The sequence below is a fragment of the Cuculus canorus genome, chromosome 24 (assembly GCF_017976375.1).
Source record: "Cuculus canorus isolate bCucCan1 chromosome 24, bCucCan1.pri, whole genome shotgun sequence".
Taxonomy (NCBI): domain Eukaryota; kingdom Metazoa; phylum Chordata; class Aves; order Cuculiformes; family Cuculidae; genus Cuculus; species Cuculus canorus.
The window spans coordinates 7,826,065-7,832,064 of NC_071424.1; the positions used below are offsets into that span (position 1 = coordinate 7,826,065).

At 53.3% G+C, this 6,000-nt stretch overlaps 1 protein-coding gene across 4 annotated transcripts in view; it reads right to left on the reverse strand.

Annotated features, from left to right (window-relative positions):
* Window positions 1-5,774, reverse strand: part of SLC6A17 (solute carrier family 6 member 17) — a 25,484-nt gene extending 19,710 nt beyond the window's left edge. Inside the window, exons 1-2 of one of the 4 annotated variants that reach the window (XM_054087316.1) lie at window positions 5,646-5,774; window positions 5,055-5,212 (exon numbers count right to left, since the gene is read on the reverse strand). The gene's annotated coding sequence lies outside the window, so the exon portion shown is untranslated. Of the gene's footprint in view, window positions 1-5,054; window positions 5,473-5,645 lie in introns of those variants that run through there. The other 3 variants (XM_054087315.1, XM_054087314.1, XM_054087317.1) reach the window with 3 other exon arrangements.
* Between the last annotated feature and the right edge of the window lie 226 nt (window positions 5,775-6,000).

Here is a 6,000-nt window from a genome sequence, read left to right on the forward strand (position 1 = left end):
GAAGAAGCAGAGGTATAAGTCTTCCTCCCCATGGGAGATGTGCCCAAATTGAACCACACCAGAGGAAAATCATGGTAGAGGTCCAAATCTTTATTCCAGCATGGCTCTGTCACGTTGTCCTGATGGCTTGCCTGGGGATAACCTGCTCTCCCAGATGGTTCAAGCCCAGACTAGTGATGGTGGTGTTGCCCAGAGGAGACCCATGCCTGAAGGTGAGGGGACTGTTCCCAAGAGCAATGCCATGAGTGCACCCAACCTCTGCCATCCACATACCTGCCTGTACCATGAGATGAACCCAGCCCTAACCAGCACAAAGCCATCAATCAACACAGCATGGGGATCTGATCCAGGGAACACTGAGATCAACAGAGCTCCCCTAGTAACTTCCCAGCATTTTGCATCAGCCCCAAGGTCCGCAGCCCTCAAATTGGAAAGCACAATCCAAATCCAGGAAAGGTATTTCCACTCATTTCTTTGATTGAAAAGGGAATTTAATCAAAAATTCATCTGCCAAAAATAATAACCACCCTGCGTGAAAGACAAGGCAGATCAGCTGACAAGCAGGAGCTTCCCAGGCCAGAGAGAGATAGAAAACCCTTGTCGCTGACAGATGGAGATTCAGTTTGTTTACTTAGTCCTCATGACCTTAATTTTCTTAAATGTGCATTTTCCCTTTCTCTTTAGAAGATAGATTAGGGTCTTTCCAAGCCCAAAGCTGGCGATAACCTCACTTGCACTGCTGGACCAGGGGTGCCTTAGCAGCAACTGCCTTACCCAGGTAAATACTAGTGTTGACGTTGCCCACGCTGGTGCCCACAGAGGGACCATGGCTTTTCCCACGGCAGGGCCAGTTTGTGCTGGGGTTAGTGCCAGTGTCTCTAGCGATCCCTTGAGAGCAGTTATGGGGCATAACAAGGGGAGACACTACGGAAAGCACTATTGGGTTGTCCCTGGGGAGAACTTACCTCCTGCATCTCCCACCACTCAGCATCCTTAAGTATCTTCTCGAATGGGATTCCTACATCCATGGTCCCCAATGGGTGCCTTCATTTCTAACCCCTTGCAGGACCTCAGCTCCCATGCAAAGCAACCACCATCCCCCAAGCCCCGCTCCCGCACCAGACTCGCTGGCAGAGCACAGGGCTCCTGCTTGCACCATGTGCCAATCCCCCATTCATGTCTCACCTGCCCTGGTGACTCAGGGGTGGCCTTGACCCCCATATCCCTTTGCACTGACAGCTCAGGAGCCACAGCTTGCACCCTGTCGAAGGTGCAGGACAATGCTTTGGCGTGGTACAAACTGGATTCACCCCACTCAGGGAAAGGGCAGAGATGGCGAAGCTCTGGCTTTGCTACACCCAAGGTGTTTAATCCCTGCCCAAAGGCTGTTATTGATCCCAGCTGAAGACAGAAACACCCACTGGGGAAAAGCTGCTGTTTAGGATGACCAAAGACTTTCAGGAGTTGAGGGCACCACGTCCCCCAGCCCAGTCCTGTCAGCAGCATGACAAATTGTTCAGCAGAGGAGAGATGCTCCAAGCCCCATGTACTGACTCGGCTCGTCCTTGCTTTCTCAGGAAGACAGCTGGGGAGAAATAAAGCAGGCAGGAAAAATCAGCAAAGCTTTCAGCTAGGTCTGGGAGTGCAGAGGCAGGCGGGGAAGAACTGGAGATTTACAGCAGCCTCTGAGGAGAGCAGCCACTGACAGCAAATGTGCTCTGAGTCTGAAGGACAGGCACAGTGGGAGAGTTCTCCTCTCCTTTGTCTAAATTCTACACTTATATTCTGACTGGGTCCACAAACGGGAAACTGAGTCGGGAAACACAAGGCTGAGATTGAGTGAATGCAAACCCTAAACCATGGGGACTCTCTGCAGGTCCCTCCCTATCCTATCACCTCTCTTCCTTCAGCTGGGATCACACTGCACTCAACTTCCAGGCAAAGACCCCACAGCCCCTGACGGAGAGGGGTAAGAAGCTCCTGGTGAAGCATTTTGCTCACCAGGCTCAGGAAGGCCCAGCTCATTCCATCAAAGTCACAGAGCAGGGAAGGAAGGCAAGAGCAGAGGGGCCAGGGACACAGAGGGGTTGCAGGAGGTGGAAGGCCACTCTCGGGTTCAGGCTGGGAGATCTGAGCATCAATTTGCAGCTTCCCATTCCCCCCCACCACACAAGGGGCCAGGGAAACTTGCACCCAGGGCTGGGCTGTTTGGTGCAGATGAGGAGACGAAGCAGGGAAGTGAAAAGATGGATCCAAGGTCACCCAGGAACCAGAGAGCCCAGAGAGGAGAGGCAGAGGAAAGAAACAAGCATCCCTCCTGTTGTCCCTGTACACTGCAAACCAAGCAGTGAAGGGAAGGAGCCCTGGGTGCACATCATGGATTTGAGACCAAACCATGAGGAAAATGGCTCAGGCCCCTACCTGCAGGTCCCTGCAGTCAGGAGGGCCTCCATGCTGGGAGAGGGATTGCCTTTGCAAAGCAGGTTCTTCTAGAGGTATCCCACCTTTGGGAGGTATCCCACTCTTACAAGCATCCAGAAACCAAGGGCAAGACCCTGCCAGCAGCATCCAAGCCCCACTTCAAAGACCTGAGAAGAGATCTTTGCCCAGCATGGAGCCACTGCAGCTTTATTCCACCCCAGCCCTGCTCCAAGGACCTTCCTGCAGCCTCTGTCACACAAATCTTCCTTCCACGAGTCAAGGCCAAATCCAAGATGCCTCCATCTTAAATATTTTCAGTGCTGAGTCTTGTTCCTCCCTGCTCATCCTCTCTGGCTCCACTGGGAAGGTTTTTGCCATCTGGGCTCATTAGGGCTGCTCCCTCTCTCCCCTTCTTTAAATGAACCCTGTTAATTAGCACCAGGCTCTCAACACCCTGCAGAGATGCTATCCAGTGACTCAATCCCACCACTGAGCTGCATCCTGGTGTTCTCCCTCTCTTACACCCATGTGTGAAGAGGCACAAGCTTTGGACAGCGTCAGTGTGAGCAGTCAGCAGAGCACATGGGGGCCCGAGGACAAAGGCACCCACAAGAAGCTTCGCTGGAAACCAAGCTCCCGGCCCCAGCCTGGGGTTGAGAGCAGCTTGATGGCACGCATCCAGCACTTCCCCGCTGGAGAGGCTGGAGATGCTCTGCACTGCATCCTTCCTGTGCGAACATCCAGGCCCACTTTAGCATCATGAGATAGGAGCGGTTCACATTCACTGATGAATCAGAGCTGCCTCCGCTTCTGTCTTACACCTACCTAAGTGGCTTTCGCCAGCAAAAGCACCCAGATGTTATAAATAACCCCAGTCTCTATAAAGGCAAGCAGAGGTGGCGGTACCCCAGCCACCACCACCCGCTCCACCCTAGAGGTGGGTAAGTCTCCCACCGTCCCCAGCCCAGGTGTTTTGTGCCCCAGGGCAGGCTGTGACGTTATAGCGACTCTTCTTTAATAGGTACCAATAAACCTTCAGAAAGGACAGTTTTGCAGGTGGGTCATGAGGCAGACACAACAGCACAGGAGGAGGGGAAGCCTTTGGCACTTGGGTTTGTCATGAAGTGTATGAGCCCATTGATTCATCACATTTGGTCTCCTTTCATCCCTAATTTAGTATCACAAAAACATACATCAGCTGCAGTAGCATGACTCCATATCAAAGCCAGTGGTCATATGATTCCTTCAGGGCTCTTTTTGATTCACCAGACGATCTTTTTCCAGTTAGATCTCCATGATCCCTCTTAACTCACCCACTGGCTAGTGACTGAACCCAAAACCAGTACAGGTTTATTCTAAAAGGCAGCAAATATGCAGCATCCCAAAGCCTCTATAAGCTCTGTTTTTCCTGTTGTAATTCATGAAGCTGCTGCTACATTAGTAAACTAACAAGTCTAAACAGCAACCCAGGATGGGGTAAAATCCTCTCCTCCCAAGGCAATCTTTTAGTCTGGATGTGCATAGGTCAGCATCTGATCTAGGGTAAATTTGATCCTTGTGACTCTGTCTTGGTGATGGTATAACTCCATTCCCTGCTCTGTGCAAGCCTGAAGTACCAGTGGAGCCACTCCAGATTTAAACCAAACCGTTTTCTATTCCTATTGACTTGAGCGGAGCCATCCCCCATTTATCCCAGAGGACAGCTCAGACCCACATTTTACTTCCCTTCCAAGCAGCCGAGCTGCACTCAAACCACCATCCAGGTTCCTTGACCTAGTCCCGACATCTCTTGAGAAATATTCACAAGAAACTCTACGCCCTGCCGAGAATAGCTCAGCTGCTGTGACATTTTGGTTTTTTTTCCTACCAAGACGAGAAATAGTTGCATCACCTCCTGATAGATTCAAACTTCAGGTGCCTTGGACACAAGACATAAGCTGAGAAGCAGGATTTCACCTTCTAGGTCCTTTACAAAGAACTGGAGCCAGATTTTTCAGCCAGCCTACAGCCTCACATTGCCAGAGTGATGGAAAACATGCACCTTTGGGCCCATCCAGCCACGCAGTAAGTGCACGGAAGGGAATAAAGACTCCCCACACCCAATACTGAGACTCAAAACCAGGACCCCAAAACTCTTTTTTTTTTTTTTTCCCTCAAAACCACACAGAAAATAAACATCAGATCCTTTGAAAGCCAGGAATTAAATACACAGTGCAGCTGAATGCTTTCTCTTCTCCCAATGTTACCGTCAAGGTCAACCTGGAAGCTGTGTTTCTACCCACCTCAGGCAGCAGCTCAGAGGGGATGAATCCCCCACCAATCCGAGCTGGGCAGGCAGTGCCAGCCCCCCAGCAATTACCCCCAGCCCCTCCGGGGTGGCTGAAGCCATTTGCTGTCTCTAAATGTGTGTGTGTGTGTGTGTGTGTATCCCCTCGCAGCCCTCCGTGCCACCACCCGTAGAGCCACGCCTGGTGTCTCCAGACTGAGGTGTCAACCCCATCATACTCCCTCCCTGTGCACCTTCCCCAGAAAGACCCCGACAGCAGTGGTGGGGAGGGGGCAAATAAAGCAGGGAGGACCCAGAGAGGCGAAGAACCCCCCCGACAAGGGGAGAACGGAGGGAGTAGTCTTACCTCGGCGCTGCGGCTGCCCGGAGCTCCCGGGGAGGGTGAGATTGACCGGATCCTGGGAGAAAACGCCGCGTTCGCAGGATAAATCCACCAGGTTTCCCTCTGCCCCTGCGTGGGGAGGGGTGAGACTAGGCGGTCGGGCTGGTACGCGGTTACGGTGCCTGCAGGGAAACGGGAAAGCTGCGTGGACTGGTGGCTGCGCACCCGCGGTGGAGAAGATGCTCGGGTACCGGCGGCTGCGCGGAACCGGCGAAGCAGCAGCCGCCGGTGGCTCCGCACCCTGCGGCAGCGAAGATGCTCGGGTACCGGTGGCCGCGCACCGGGAAAAGCCGCTTTCCTTCTCTTCCCTCCCCTCCTCCTTCCCTGCCACCGCTCGGCAGATGCGCGCTGCGCTCAGCCCTGCCCCGCGCCTCTTCGCTGGAGGGGAGGGAACTCCCCTCGGCTCCAGAAAAAAAAAAAAAAAAAAAGAAAAAAAAGAAAAAAAATCAAAGGAAAAGCAATAAAAAAAAATAAATAAAGACGGGACACGCGGCCCCTGACGCAGGCTTGAGTCACCGGGGCTGCGCGTCAAAGCTGGGGTGTCGGGCCACCCACCCCATTCCTCTCCGAGGAGGCTCTTGCATCAAACGAGACTCGGAGCAAGTCCTGGCAGAAGAGGTGGGGTCAGCTTCGTGCACCCTGGTGCTGTGGGGAGAGGTAAAATCCGCTTTATAAGGCACAGCCTGGGGTCCCCCCTGTGGCTCTGCCGTGGGGAAGGGGAGCGCTTGGGGGGAGATTTGGTCACCTCTTCCACAGAATCATGGAATGGTTTGAGTTGGAAGGGACCTCAAAGCCCATCCAGTCCCACCCCCTGCCATGGGCAGGGACACCTCCCACTGGATCAGGGGCTCAAAGCCCCATCCAACCTGGCCTTCAGCACCTTCAGGGATGGGGCAGCCACCACTGCTCT